Source organism: Heterodontus francisci, chromosome 20 (assembly GCF_036365525.1).
Source record: "Heterodontus francisci isolate sHetFra1 chromosome 20, sHetFra1.hap1, whole genome shotgun sequence".
Taxonomy (NCBI): Eukaryota; Metazoa; Chordata; class Chondrichthyes; order Heterodontiformes; family Heterodontidae; genus Heterodontus; species Heterodontus francisci.
In genome coordinates this window covers 11,507,108-11,522,220 of record NC_090390.1, presented here as the reverse complement: position 1 = coordinate 11,522,220, position 15,113 = coordinate 11,507,108, and the positions used below count along the sequence as shown (strand labels likewise).

The 15,113-nt window shown below is 42.9% G+C and overlaps 1 protein-coding gene across 1 annotated transcript in view; it reads left to right on the top strand.

Annotated features, from left to right (window-relative positions):
• rufy2 (RUN and FYVE domain containing 2) overlaps positions 1-9,274 on the top strand; it is a 347,850-nt gene extending 338,576 nt beyond the window's left edge. The window contains exon 15 of the mRNA XM_068053416.1: positions 8,017-9,274. The gene's annotated coding sequence lies outside the window, so the exon portion shown is untranslated. The remainder of the gene's footprint in view (positions 1-8,016) is intronic.
• The last annotated feature ends 5,839 nt before the right edge of the window (positions 9,275-15,113 follow it).

Below are 15,113 nucleotides of genomic sequence, written 5' to 3'. Positions count from 1 at the left end.
ACTCAGCACCTTCCTTTTTGACCTGAGGAGGGTCCCCTGTGTTTCCAGCTTTCCCTACTCACCCATGACTGTTTATCCTCCTATCACCCTCCCACCTTCTATCCTTTTCAGGTTTTTGGAGGTGATTAGGGAATGGTTTCCCTTGGGGCAAGGGCTTGTGGACAAGCTCATAGTCATCAGCCAGAGTTGCTGCCTGCCTGGCTCTTCTCTGGTTTGACTGCAACTGAGTTTATCCTTTATTAACACAGTGGTGGAAGTTACCACCTCAGTGAGCACTTGCTCCTGTTCCTCTAATGTAATTGCAAAAGAACCAATCAGACAGGTTTTCTTCAGTTTAAACAAGAAAGATGTAAGTTTATTGCACTTAACACTCTACCCCAGTTAAAAATACGCTACACATTCACGCACACATTCACACGAGAGTCACACACACACAAATAGATTACAGAGGGAAAACAGATTTGGTGGTTGGATTAAAGGCCGGAATAAATGGAATTTAAATACGGCATATATTAGTCTAATAGTCTTCGGTTGAAATTGTAGTTCTGAAGTCCTCACTGGGCCACATGCAAGGTGGTGGGCTTGCTTTTCTCAGGGCTCCTGAAGGCAGAAGAGGGGTTTGATCCTCGTCCCCTAGTTGCTGGCTGTGGTGGTCTGTAGGCTTGAATGGGTTCCCCATTGCAGCCGGATCTTTTCTTGATATTTACCTGCTTCGTTGATGGCTTTTCAGTTACTCTTCTCTGCTGTCTGTGGGACAAAGCTTACAGTCTCTCCAGAGCTATGTAGGCAGTCACATGACGCTATCAAGCCTCTTTGTTTTTTTTCTTCTCAGATTCAAGCTGCTACACCTCAGTATTTCCAGTCACACTTGGAAGAGGTTGGCTGTTTCAAAGTCAGTGGGTGTAGATAGTCCTGACGACTGTGTTGATAAGGCCATTCTAGGTAATTTAATCACTGAGAGCACCCCATTGTTCTGGCTAGGTTGGATGAGACTTGTCATCTCCAGTTTGATCTTTTGGTGTTTCAAATGTAAATTGCAGTGGCCATCTTGGCTGCCATTTTTATTTTATAAATTTACTTGTAAGATTTTCTATTAAAAGTCTAATTTAAGGTTCTAACAGATGAAATTAATGTTTCTCCTTTGGCATATAGGGTTTTCATGACACCTCCGTACCACGCAAAATGAAATGCGACGATGGGAGCATTTCATTAAAGAAGTGGAAAAGAAAACAAAGGAAAAAGCACATTCATTTTTCATTCGCTCTGCAATTCATCCATGAACCTTAGATTTGTTGCAGCTGTTTGTTTTTCTCTGCAGCAGCAAGGCTGATTTAATTGCCGCTTTTTTTTTCTTGAAGTTTGTCTAAAGTGTCTTTAGTATCAATTTGTAATAACCTGGAGATGGGCATCTCACTGAACATATGGTTGTTGGGGTCTGCAAATTTCCATGATTGTCAAGTTCTCCTGTATGTACAAGCATCAACCCCTCAACTGCTGTTTCTGCAACACGTGGCTTTAACCATTCAGGTTCCAGTACCTTGCTGATTTCTCTCCCTATAGTGGTATCGGGTAATAAATTGGTTTTAAGCCCCTGTGAGATGTCAGAAATTTCCTCTGGGTCCTTGTTCTTGCTGGAGTCTGAAGTGAGATTGTTGGATTTGATGAGCTTTGGGCTTGGGCCCTTAACATTGGGTTATGGAGTGGATAAATCCATCTTGACCTCAATTTTAGTTTTCTAGTGAGTCAGACAAGTGCTGCTCACTTCAGGGTATTTGTGTTTCCTTTTTCTGTTTGCTGTGAGGAGGCTCAGTGGCACGAAACAAAGGGTATTTGTTGACGGATATTTTTGCGACTGGAAGGCTGTTTCCAGTGATGTTCCGCAGGGCTCAGTACTGGGTTCCCAGCATATATTAATGATTTGGACGTAAATGTGGGGGGCATGATCAAGAGGTTTGCAGATGACACAAAGATTGGCCGTATGGTAGGTAGCAAGGATAGCTGTAGGCTGCAGGAAAATATTGATGGTCTGGGCTTAAGTGGCAAATGGATTTCAACCCGGAGAAGTGTGAGGTGATGCATTTGGGGAAGTCAAGCAAGGCAAAGGAATACACGATTAATGGGAAAATACTGAGAAGTGTAGAGGAGCTGAGGGACCTTGGAGTGAATGTCCACAGTTCCCTGAAGGTCGCAGGACAGGTCGATAAGGTATCCTTTACTTTATTAGCCGAGATACAGAATATAAGAGCAGCGAGGTTATGCTGGAATTGTAAAAATCATTGGTTAGGCCACAACTTGAGTACTGTGTGCAGTTCTGGTCACCTCATTACAGAAAGAATGTAATTGCACTAGGGAAGGTACAGAGATTTACGAGGATGTTGCCTGGACTGGAAAAATGCAGCTATGAGGAAAGATTGGATAGGCTGGGATTGTTCTTGGAACAGAGAAGGCTGAGGGGAGATCTGATTGAAATTTTGAGGGGCCTGGATAGAGTGGAGGTGAAGGACCTGTTTACCTTAGCAGAGGCGTCAGTGACTAGGAGGCATAGGTTTACAGTAATTGGTAGAAAGATTAGAGGGGAGATAAAGAAAACATTTTTCACCCAGAAGGTGGTGGGGTCTGAAACTCACTGTCTGAAAGAGTAGTTGAGGCAGAAACCCACAACTCATTCAAAAGGAGTCTGGATATGCACCTCAAGTGCCGTAATCTGCAGGGCTACGGACCAAATGCTAACAGGCGGGATTAGACTGGTTGGATTGTTTATCGGCTGGCACAGACACGATAGGACATGTGGCCTCTTTCTTTGCCATAAACTTTCTATGATTCTATGGTCCCTTTGCTAATCTCCCCCATGTCCTCTGGGACATACCTGCTTGCAGGTATCTGTCCAGCTTCCACTGCGCTCCCCTGTGGCATTTCGACTAGGCGAGGCATCGCCCTCACTGTTAGCTTTTTTGGAAACTTACCTTGCCCCTGTAGGTGTCTGTAAATGTTAACAGCCTGGGTAGGGTACCCCTTTGGCCTGCATTTACGTAGGAGGATGTGGGGTCTAATTTTTCCAACATTTCAGGGTTGGCTGACCAGACAGTAGGAGGTTCAATTTGGGAATCCCCTCGGCCCTCCGTTAACCTGTTTTCGCTGCCCTTTTCATCCCCATCCTCCCTACCTGTCTGCCAGACCTGTGCTTGTCTGTCCCATTTTGTTCTCTGCAGGGTTCCCTCACAATCCACCAGCCCTCTGCTAGAGGGTTCCCCAGAAGCCAGTACTGGAATTAGGGGTGCAGGTTTACTGCAGGCTGGGGCTTCCTCACAACCTGGCACATGTAGCAAGTTTTACAGAACTCCACCACATCTTTGTGGAGTTTTGGTCAGTCAAAATGCTGTCTTATGCGGGTTATGATTTTTGTACACCGACATGCCCAGCCATTGAAAGCTCGTGGGCCATTCGTAATATTTCTTTACGGTACCCCGGCAGCACCAATATCTGGTGAACCACTATCCACTCTTTGTCCGCAGAGCTGTGAGAAGGTTCCCATTCTTTAAACAGTAGCACTCAGGGACTCCCTCTACTTCAATTGCAGTTTGGTCAGTCTGTGCTAACTTCCTTAACATTGGGTTGGCTTGTCGAGCCTCAACTAGGGAAGATTTGTTTGACCCATTCCTTGGGTCCTCTAACTCCATAAAGCAGGTTTCAGACAACCAGACAGCAGGGTTACCTATCTGCAGTGCCAGTTCAGTCTCCTCTGAGGGAGCTGGTTTGGCTATGGCCTGATTCACCACACAATCAGGGGAAATGCTGGGTACTGACTCCTGCAATTGCCCTGCCTCTCTGACCTCCTTTGGTCTCTCTACTACTACTGAGGAAGCTACCACCTTCGACCCTGCCAGAACAATACCTCGGAGCAGGTCGACCCCATCCACAGGCAAATTAGGAACAATCCCCACAGTCACCGGTCCGGAAACTAGGTCGCACAGCAAGTGCACCTGCTATAAAGGTACGAGCATATCCCGCCCTCCAATACCACTCACTAACACTCTTGCATTCACTGCACTCTCTAGGGGAAAGGTCAAACCTTTTCCCAGCAGAAGGGATCTGGTGGCCCTTGTATCCCTGTGTATGATGATGGGTTTGCTTGCCCCACTCAAGGGGTATGGGGTTACTCTCCCTTTGGACACAAAATCCTGATAAGCTTCAGGGATCTTGTTAAATTTTCCTGCACCCACAGCAGTGTTTTATGGGTCTTACTGCTGTTACAGTTAAAGTCACAGCCTGCTCTGTTGTGCTTTCCATCAGGGCCCCTTCTCCTGCACTGGTCTGGTGTACCCTGATTAAACCTACAGGTTTTTCCTGTAATTTCCAACAGTCAGCTTAGAGGTGACCTGCTTTGTTACAGTGGAAACACACAGGTCTCCGGGTCTCACTCCTGCTCTCAGCACTGTCTTTTTTGGCTTGAGGAGGGCCCCCTGTGTGTCCGTTCTCGCCCAGGGCTGTTTGGGCTCCTATCACCCACCTTTTATCCTTTACGGGGTTGTATGGAGCAAATTCATCAGCCAGAACTGCGGCCTGCCTGGCTCTGTGAATCTTTTGTTCCTCTCCATGGGTTTTAATAAAAAGGGGAAGGGAGTTTTTAAACTGCTCGAGAAGAATCATCTTTGAGGCTTTCATATGTGGCTGTACCTTAAGGGCCCTTATCCACTGGTCAAAGGCCAGCTGCTTACTTCTTTCAAACTCGAGGTAAGTTTGGTCAGGCTACTTCCAGAAGGTTCGGAATTTCTGACGGTAGACTTCCAGTACCAGCTCATCTGCCCCGAAGATAGCATTTTTAGTCAGTTCATAATCTGATGAACTTTCATCTGGCAACAGTAAATAAATCTCATGGGCTTTTTCTGTTGGCTTGCTTTGTAACAGCAGGGTCCAGCTCTCGGCTGGCCATTTCAGCTGTTTTGCAAGCTTTTCAAATGTGACAAAAAGTGCTTCCACGTCCCCCTCATTGGACTTTGGAATCAACTGGGAGAACTTTAAGAGCTGAGCACACGGCCCTGAGCTAAGGGTAGCTTCCACATTGGCCATGCTTTCACTGGGGTTACCATGTCGCCCCTAGTTAATTCAAGTTGCCTTAGCTCTCTTTCCTCCTCCTTCTGGAAAATTCTCTCTCCCTCCCCTCTCTCTCTTTCCCTCCCTTCTCTTTCTCTTTTTCCCTATCTTACAATTCAAATCTCCTCTGTTCCAATTGTATTTTTACTAATATTACCCTGTCTGAGTCTGACTCCAACCCTGTTTCTGAATCTTCAGGTTCGAGTGAAAAATGGTTGGCCACAGTTTTAAGATTTCAGATTTCTTAGCATTTGTATGGAAAGTAATCCCAAACTGCCCAGCTACATTCCTCAACTCTTCAATAGATAGGGGCTTTAACTTATCCCAAGTTACTTCATCCTGGCTTGGGAAGGTAGTGGCATGTTAGTATTATAGCGTCAAAATCACAAGAAAACCTGTATTGAAGTTTTTTTTGATCGAGATCAATTCGATTTCCCACTTCCAATTTCTCGTTTGCCTTTGGGTCGTGGTCACAGACTAGAGCCCTCAAATTTCTGTTAAGGCCAGGTGAAGAGGGGGTCTAGGGCTCCCCTTTCTCTGGTTTGACGGAACAGGGCTTATCCTTTTTTAACACAGTGGTTGAACTTACCACCTCAGTGAGCACTTGCTCCTGTTCCTCTAATGTAATTGCAAATGAACCAATATTTCTCTAATGTAATTGCAAAAGAACCAATCAGACAGGTTTTCTTGAGTTTAAACAAGAAAGATGTAAGTTTATTACACTTAACACTGCACCCAGTTAAAAATTTGCTGCACATTCACGCACACATTTAAACGAGAGTCACACACACACAAATAGATTACAGAGGGAAAATAGATTTGGTGGTTGGATTAAAGTTCAGAGTAAATGGAATTTAAATACAGCATGTATTAGTCCAATAGTCTTCAGTTGAAATTGTAGTCCTGAAGTCCTCGCTGGGCCACGTGCACGGTGGTGGGCTTGCTTTTCTCAGGGCTCCTGAAGGCAGAAGAGCGGTTGATCCCCGTCCCCCAGTTGCTGGCTGTGGCAGTCTGTAGGCTTGAGTGGGTTCCCCGTTGCAGCCAGATCGTCTCTTGAAATTACCTGCTTCATTGATGGCTTTTCAGTTACTCTTCTCTGTTGTCTGTGGGACAAAGCTTATAGTCTCTCCAGAACTGTGCAGGCAGTCACATGATGCTATCAAGCTTTTTTTTAAAATCAGGTTTTTATGGAATCTTCTGAATTCAAGGTGCTACACCTCCAGATGTCCAGTCACACTTGGAGGGGGTTGGCTCTTTCAAAGTCAATGGGCACAGATGGCCCTGACAACTGTGTTGATAAGACCATTCTAGGTAATTTAATCACTGAGAGCACCCTATTGTTCTGGCGAGGTTGGATGATGCTTCTTGTCTCCAGTTTGATCTTTTACTGTTTCAAATGTAAATTGCAGTGGCCATCCTGGCTGCCAGTTTTTTAAAAGTTACTTGTAAGATCTTCCATTAAAAGTCTAATATAAGGTTCCAACCAATGAAATTAATATTCCCCTTTGGCCTATAGGCTTTTCCTGACAAAATGATTAGGTTTAGTGGTTCCTTTCCAACAGTTGAATACCTCAGGTGATTACCTTGATGCCTTGCTAATGGGGACAGGATATGTGGTTCACTCAGATTCCCCAAGTCATTGTCCTTGATGGGTCTTGGCAGACATGGTGTCACCATCTCAGTGGATTGGAATGTGGAAGATACAGTGATCAAATTGGGGTAGCCATCTTTAGCTATGAGCTCTAGTGACGTTTAGTCTCTTGTTTTTTTTTAATTTAATTCATGTTTCCGACCGGTGGATTAAAAATCATCATTCGACACAAAGTACTTTTTCATGTCAACATGCTGTTGCCTCCCAAATCCGTACCCATCTTCCCTGCAACTTCATGTTTGAATCCCTCCAGTCAGGTTTCCCCCCCCCGCCACAGCACTGACATGGCTCTTATCAAAGTCACAAATTACATAATCAGAAAACACGTCAGTTTTCACATGACACCCACCATGTTGTCCACTCTACTGTCTGTGATTTGTTATACTCCTGACAACCAGCATCAGACGAGCAGAAATTTCCTTCAACTAAACATTGCGAGGACTAAAGCCATTTTATTTTCTATTCTCGCCACTAACTCCATTCGCTAGCCATTGACTCCATCCCTCTCCCTGGCAAAGTTTGAGGCCGAAATAGACAGCTCATAACCTTGGTATCGTATTTGACCCCAAGATGAGCTTCCAACTCCGTATCTGCTTCATCAAAATCCCCCACTTCCACCCCTATAACTCGACTCTGTCCTTGCCTCAACTCATCTGCTGCTGAAACCCTCATTCATGGTTTAGTTACCTTCAGACTTGATTATTCCAATGCTCTGCTGCTGGCCTCCCATTTTCCACTCTGCTCAAACTTCAGCTCATCTAAACTCTGCTGGCCATGTTCTAATTTACACCAAGTCTTGTTCACCCGTCATCCGAGCTCGCTGACCTACTACTGCCTCAAACTTTAAATTCTCATCCTTGTTTTTCAAAACCCTCCAAGGTCTCACTCCTCCCTCTCTCTTTAATCTGCTGCAGCCGTACAACCTTCACTAATTCTGCATTCCTCCAACCCTTGGCCTCTTATCCATTCCCGATTTCATTTGCCCACAACATTGGTGGCTGTGCCTTCAGCCGTCAGTGCCCTAAGCTCAGAAATTCTCTCCCTCAACCTCTCCACTTCCTTAAAACCTGCATCTGACCAAGCCTCCCCAAGTCACCCTCCAATTGGCTCACATGCTTCTTGTCCAGTAATGCTCCTCTGAAATGCTTTCCCACGTAAAAGGCACCATATATATGTTGTTGATATGGTGAGAGTTGGGTTTTCTTAAGTGAAGTTAACTATGTAACTGCAGCAGTGTTGATGAAGCTCTGATTCTGTCATGATCCTCTCTCTAGCATCACTGCAGAAATTGCGGGGAAATCTTCTGCAACGCCTGCTCCGACAACGAGCTTCCTCTGCCTTCCTCTCCGAAACCCGTGCGTGTGTGTGACATCTGCCACGCGCTGCTCTTACAGCAGTGTTCCTCCAACACCACCTGAGGTTCCAGGCCCAGCCTCATGCTGGTAGACAGATCTTTGGACAAATTGACTCTTTTTACAAGCACCTGCCAGTCCCCATCAAAACTACAGAGCAGCATAATGAATGTACTAAAAGCAGGCAAGGCGGGAGACTGATTTTTTTTTTCTTCTGTTAAACTATTTTAAAATACTCCATTACTATCTGATTGGAATCATGCATTGTTAGTGGAACCTCTTCCCCTCAGTGCTGTACTAACGGGTTTGATCTTGTATCCATGAAAGAACAGAAATGAAGTGTTGTATTTGTAGAACTAAATGGAGTTATAGTGTCAGTAAATGGTGTCCCAGATTCCAGACCCCTTTTCCGGTTATTCAGTTCTTCAGTTTCTTATGTAACCCTGAGGAGTCAGGGCAAGGTTAGCAAGATGGAGTTGGTGGGGAAACTGTACTTGCGCCAGAGTTAAAAGAGATAATTTGCACATCCTACTCTGGTGTCAGTGGTCTAGGGGCACTGCTATAAGTTGCAAGAGACTATTAAGGCTCAATACCCAACCACAGCCCCACCCCGCAAAAAGCCTACAAGATGTGTGCGTACCTGATATAAATGACAACGGTATTTACTCCAGTTGGATATAGAGGTTTCAGATGGGCTTGCAATTATCCACTTCCCTGTTTGGTGAAGAGTTTGATATTGACAGTTTAGCAGTTTTATATCAGTCTCATTTCTACAGATTATTGGGCAGTTGTTGTGCTGCTCCATCCCAGTGACTAGTTTTCAACTCCAAATTGGCACTAAATTTTGAAGTCTGTGTATAATTCTGATTTAACAATGGGCATTTTAATGTATTTAAATGTGATCACTAATTCATTGTTTGCTTGAGAAGCTGAACTTGTGCTGGTGTATGATCTGTTTGTGCCTTTCAAATTGCACTAACAGAGCAGGTAATGGGATGGAATTTTTCTTTTGATTTCTCTGGATCAATCGAATTGTTTAACATCACAGTGTAAGTGGAAGCTGGTGTGTATTAACATTGTGGCAGCAGTGGTTTTATATTAAAATCTCTGCCTGTTTAAGGACACTTCAGTCAATAAATCATATTGTTACAACTTAGTGTAATAGCTTCCTGTTTCTCGTGTAAAGACTGAGGACTGTAATGAGCTGCTTCTTGTAGTGACTCTCCTGCCTCTTAATTGTAAGTATGTATGTGTAACATGGCTACAAATCTATTGTTTCTTCATTTCACACAGTATAGTGAGTGGAGATGTGTTCCTGAGGGAACAGATTGGGAAACTTGGATTCCAATTCAGCCGAGGCTGAAAACTGAATCTGGTGGCCTTCGACTAAAACTGTCCTTAATTGGTGATCTGACACAGAACCAGAGTGTGGAACATCAAACAAAGGCCACGAGAGCAGAAGAGGAAACTGAACGCATTTCAAACATCCCTCACCTTCATTGAGCAAAGAAATCCCCTGGAAAAAACACACTGCCAGTAATACCGAACAAAGGAAGTGTATGAAACCTTTGGTTGAACACACCTTAATATTAGAGAATCCAGTCATCAACTCATTCCTTGAACCACAGCAGACTCATCAGCTCAGCACATTAACTTTCTCACTTGAAACCAGTTTGCTCCAGTTGCACAACATCCAGAGATAGGATTCAGTTACAAGGTTAAAAACCCTGTATTTATATAGTAACCTGTATGTCTCATCTCAAAGCATTTCACAGCCAATGAATTACTGATTATGGGGTCCCAACAACACAGACGGTCTATTTCCAGGAAGAATATTGGCTAGGACACCAGGTGAACTCCTTGCTCTTGTCAATAATGACGTGGCATCTTTTAATGGTCACATGAATGGGCAAACAGGAACTTTAATCCCAGTCTATGTAGTAGACTCTCAAACTTCCTACAAAAATGTACTACCTCACATTTATCTGTGTTGAACATCATTTGCCAATTATTGGCCCATTCTGCAAATTTATTAATGTCCTCAGTATCAACTATCCACCTCCCAATTTGGTATCATCCACAACATAAGAAATTGTGAACAGCAGTGGCTCCAGCCTGACCTTTCTGAAACAACACTTCCCATCTTCAGCTACTCTGAATAACTACCCTGTGTTCCTACTCTCTGCTTTCTGTCTTGAATCCAGCTAGCAATCCATTCTGCCACTTGTCCCGATTCCACATTCTCTGACTTTATTCATTAATCTATTATGGGGCACCTTATCGAAGGCCTTTTGAAAATCCAGATAAATTACATCTACTGCATTACCATGATCTACCCTCTGTTACCTCAAAAAATTCAGTAAGGTTAGTCAAGCAAGATTTTCCCTTTTGAAATCCATGCTATTCATTATTATATTTTTCATTTCTAGATGTCCTGTTCTCTCCTTTCGTAGAGATTCAATTATTTTTCCTACCACCAATGTTAAGCAGACTGGTCTATATTTCCCTGGATACGTTCTGTCCCCCTTCTTAAATGCAGGAATTACATTAGCTCTCAACCAGTCTTCTGGCACTACTACACCTTTTTTCTAACAAATTATTAAATACTTGTGGTAATGCCTCTGCTATATCTTCCCTGGATTATTTTTGACATTCGTGGATGCAATGCATCCAAGACTGAGGAGCTTTATTCCCTCATATCCTTTTTTCTGTTAAATGCACTTATCTCATCATTCAACATCATGGCTATCTGTTCTCTGTGGTATTATCCTGTCTATCCCTTAATGATCTATTTCCCATCACAGCCTTTCTATTGTGCCTGTAAAATATTTTACTCTTGTTCCTTGATTTAATTTCATAGTTCTTCTTTACCTGATTTTTTTTACCTACTTCTAAACTCTTCAAATTATGAAAGTTTTGTTAAAAATATTTTTTTTTTTTTAAAAGGAATTTATAGTTAAGCTAAGTAAATGTTTTTAAGTCAAGGGGACAGTGGGGGGCAGATTGGCAAGTGTTGCTGTTTGTCACCTGGTTCAGGCTAGGCTTAGAGCAGAAGCCATGGCAACAGGGGCAGAAATTGATAAGTACTCCTTTGATTGGATAAGCCCAATAACAGAAAATATCTGGGTGGGCAGAAAACAGCCAAGCTGTTTGGTTGTTAGTCAGTGCGCGTGTGTAAGATACGTTCTGAAAGGAGACAAAAGTCAAGTGCTGCTAAAGTGTCAAAAAGGACAGAAAAAGGAGATAATTCCAAGGAAGAACAGAAGAATACAATGAAGTTCGCTTCCCAGAAATTCCATAGAAGATTCTGTGAAGTTCAGTGTCGATTTGTCTTGTTCCTGTTTTTTGAAGAAAGCTTGCTAAAAATGAATTCTACATGCCGCCTGGAAAAGAACTCTTTTAAAAAGACCTGTCTACATACTCAGAAGTTAGACTGTATGCCAGTTTGGAACAACATATCTCATCTGCTGCTTCCTTCAAAAAACGAGCAAGTCATTAACACACATGCTTTTTGTCTGTACCAGAGCTGATCTAAAAATTCTTACGCGTGTGTGTGTGAGAGAGTGAGTGTGAAGGAACTAAGGGAAAGAGGACTTTTTAAAAAATTTATGTTGGATTTTTAAAAATTTGATCCATGTGATATTGTTTTCCTTTATTACTAGTTAAGACTTGTTTTATAATCTCTTAATTTTGTTGTTCAGTAACCTGGTTAGTGTGTTCTATTCTGGGGGGAAAATTTTTTAAAATGTGACCTATAGAGAAAGTGCACTCCTCCCGCCTCAGTTGTAACATGTAATTGGGGGGGGCTCGCTTTTTCTGGGATAAACCCAATGTTGACGACATACAATTGTAAGTGGGGTAATAATAATTGGAAAAGGGAAAATAAAAGAACCAGGTTTCTTGTGTAATAGGGTGAAGTCGACACCACTGGATTGTCCTTAACAGTTGATGCGACTTTTCTGGGGAAGGAGGTATCCCGCAGTGACTTGCAAAATTTAACCAAGGCTGAAGTAAATGATTTGGCAGCACAATTGGGGTTAGAGTTGAAATCGGGTGCTAAAAAACAGACGTAATTGAAGTAATAGCCCAACATTTGGAATTGGAAGACGGCGACAGATCAGAAGGTAGTGCAGTTGAATTGGCTAAAATTCAGTTACAGATGAAGCAGCTTGAAATTGACAAAGAAAAAGAAACAGATAGCAACGAAAAGACTAAAGCTTGAATTTCAAAGAGAAAGTGAAAAAAGGGAACTTGAATTTAAAAAGATGGAACTAAGACAAAAGAGTGGTCTTAACTCCAGTGAAAATTCTGGTCAGGGAGAATAAGTCCAGTCCAGGACCCAGGGAAAAGCTGTTTAAATTTATACAAGCTCTCCCCTAAATTTGAGGAAAGGGATGTAGAGGTATTTTTCATTTCTTTTGAAAAGATGGCCAAAGGAAAGCTGGACACTGCTTTTGCAAAGCAGGTTGATGGGCAGAGCTCATGAAGTTTATTGATTTTGAGGAGGCTTCTGCAGATTATGAGATGGCAAAAAAGGCTATTTTCACTGCGTACGAGCTAGTCCCTGAAGCTTACCGACAGAAATTTCGGAACCTCCAGACATTATCTGGGCAAACATAGAATTTGAGGGTAAAGCAAATTAATTTTGATTGTTGGATATGGGCACTAAAGATGGAAGCTCTGTATGAGAACCGATTCTTATGGAAGAATTTAAAAATTCACTCCCTCCAGTAGTAAGAACTCTGTAGAAAACCAGAAGGTTTCAAGGGCCAGACAGGCAATGGAAATTGACAATTTTGAGTTTTTGTATAAGCTCAAATCCTTTGCCCATCACCCCCACAAACCCTAGAAGGTGGGAGAGCGAAAGGAAGGCAAGAAGGGACAAGCAGGGACAGCTGGGAAAGCCCCGGGCTCTCCTCCTCAGGTCAGAAAGGAAGGTGCTGAGGGTGGAAGTGAGGTCCGCAAGCCGAAGTGTTACCATTGTCACAAGGTGGGACATCTTCAAGCGGAATACTGGAAGATGCGAGGTAAACCCATGTGACTTATTGGGGTGCACAAAGCCAATGCAGTGAAAGGAGCCCTGACAGTACAGCAGATCGAGCTGTAGCTCTGACTGCAGCTGTAAGGCCAAGTACAAAAACCACTGCGTATAGGGGTTGTGAATAAGACACCTGAGATTTACAGGGAATTCTTGTTGAAAGGAAAAGTAACTCCTTATCCCTCAAGTGAGGCAGGTAAACCTATAGTTATATAATAAAAGCAAAATACTGCAGATGCTAGAAATCTGAAATAAAAACAAGAAATGGTGGAAATACTCAGCAGGTCTGTTCTGATGGTCACTGACCTGAAACATTAACTCTGCTTCTCTCTCCACAGATGCTGCCAGACCTGAGTATTTCCAGCATTTCTTGTTTTTAAACCTATAGTTATACTTAGGGATGCAGGGGCCACCCAAACTCTCTTGCTGAGGAAAAGCATAACATTTCCACCAGAGAGCGCACTGAACACTAAAGTTTTAGTGAATGATATTGGCGAGGAGTATATACCCCAACCTGTCTATCGAGTACACCTAGAGTGTGACTTAATGTCTGGAACAGTAACTGTAGGAGTTGTCCATAGCTTGCCAGTAGACGGAGTTGATCTACTCCTGGGGAATGATTTGGCCGGAGCAAAAGTAGTAGCTTTGCCAGTAGTTACGGAAAAACCAAGCGAAGTTAGAGACAGAACAGTTACAGGAAAAGGTTCCAGGAATTTTTCCTCCTTGTTTCGTAACCTGAGCAATGGCTAAACAAGTTTCACTGTCGGAGATAAAATTGGCACCACTGTCTGATAGCTGAATATCTGAAACTATCCTTGGGGATTTAGATAATCCAAATGAAATATTTAACAAGACTTCTCTGATCACAGCTAAGCAAGTTGATCCAGAGTTGAAGCGGGTGGCACAAACAGCTCCAACAGAAGTTGAGGCAAAAGGAGTTGCAGAAAGCTATTATATTGAAAATGGGGTTCTGATAAGGAAGTGGAGATTTCCTCTCAGACCTAAGGATGAAGACCGGACAGTTGTTTGTCAGATAGTGGTACCGCCAAAGTAGCACCAGGATCCGGAAGACCAAAGCACGGTTCAGTGGTCCATATAAAGTGGTCAAGAGAATTGGTGAAGTAAATTACTTGACAACCAGATCGTTGGCAAAAGAATCAGCCGTATCATATCAATATGCTAAAACAATATCATCGGGAGGAGGTTAAGCAAGCACGGGTATGTCAAGTAGTAGGGACAGTGAAAGATGTAAGGGATAGTGAGGCTGAGGCAGGAGGCCTAGATAATTCTCAAATCAAATCCTCTACTATCTGGTTAGCTAATACTGAATTGTTTGGGAGACTAGATACTGCTTTCATATTTAGATGCAAACTAACAAGATGACCTAACGAGACTACTCACAGCATTTAAGAGTCTGTAGGGATAAGCCAGGATGTACAACCTTAGCCACACAAGATGTGTATATAGGGGAATCTGTTCTATAAAACATCCTTATCACTTAAGTTCAGAGAAACAGGCCCAGGTAAAAACAGAAATCCAATACATGCTGGAGAACCACCTAATAGAACCCAGCCAAAGCAACTGGAGTTCACCAGTAGTAATGCCTAAACCTGACAGTTCAACTAAATTATAGAAAGGTTAGTGCAATAACAAAGACAAACTCCTACCCAATTCTTCACTTGGAACAACGGAGGGGGGTGGGGAGCTTCTGTTTGGAAGGTTGCAGTCAGCTGATTTGGTGATGAACTTCGTTGAAAATTTTAAAAATCAGAATGCCAGACTATTCCGCTGGCATTTACCTTATCATTTAAAGATTATCCACATCGTGGGTAAAAATGTTATTGCAAATGCTTTATCGACAATTTAACTTTGTTCAAGTTATTCAAATAAAGAGTGTGAATGAGTGAGCGTGTAAGTGTTTTTTGTTTTACCCAGTTTGTAATGAAACGCATTTAAAAATGGTGTTTTCTTCCTCAGGGTG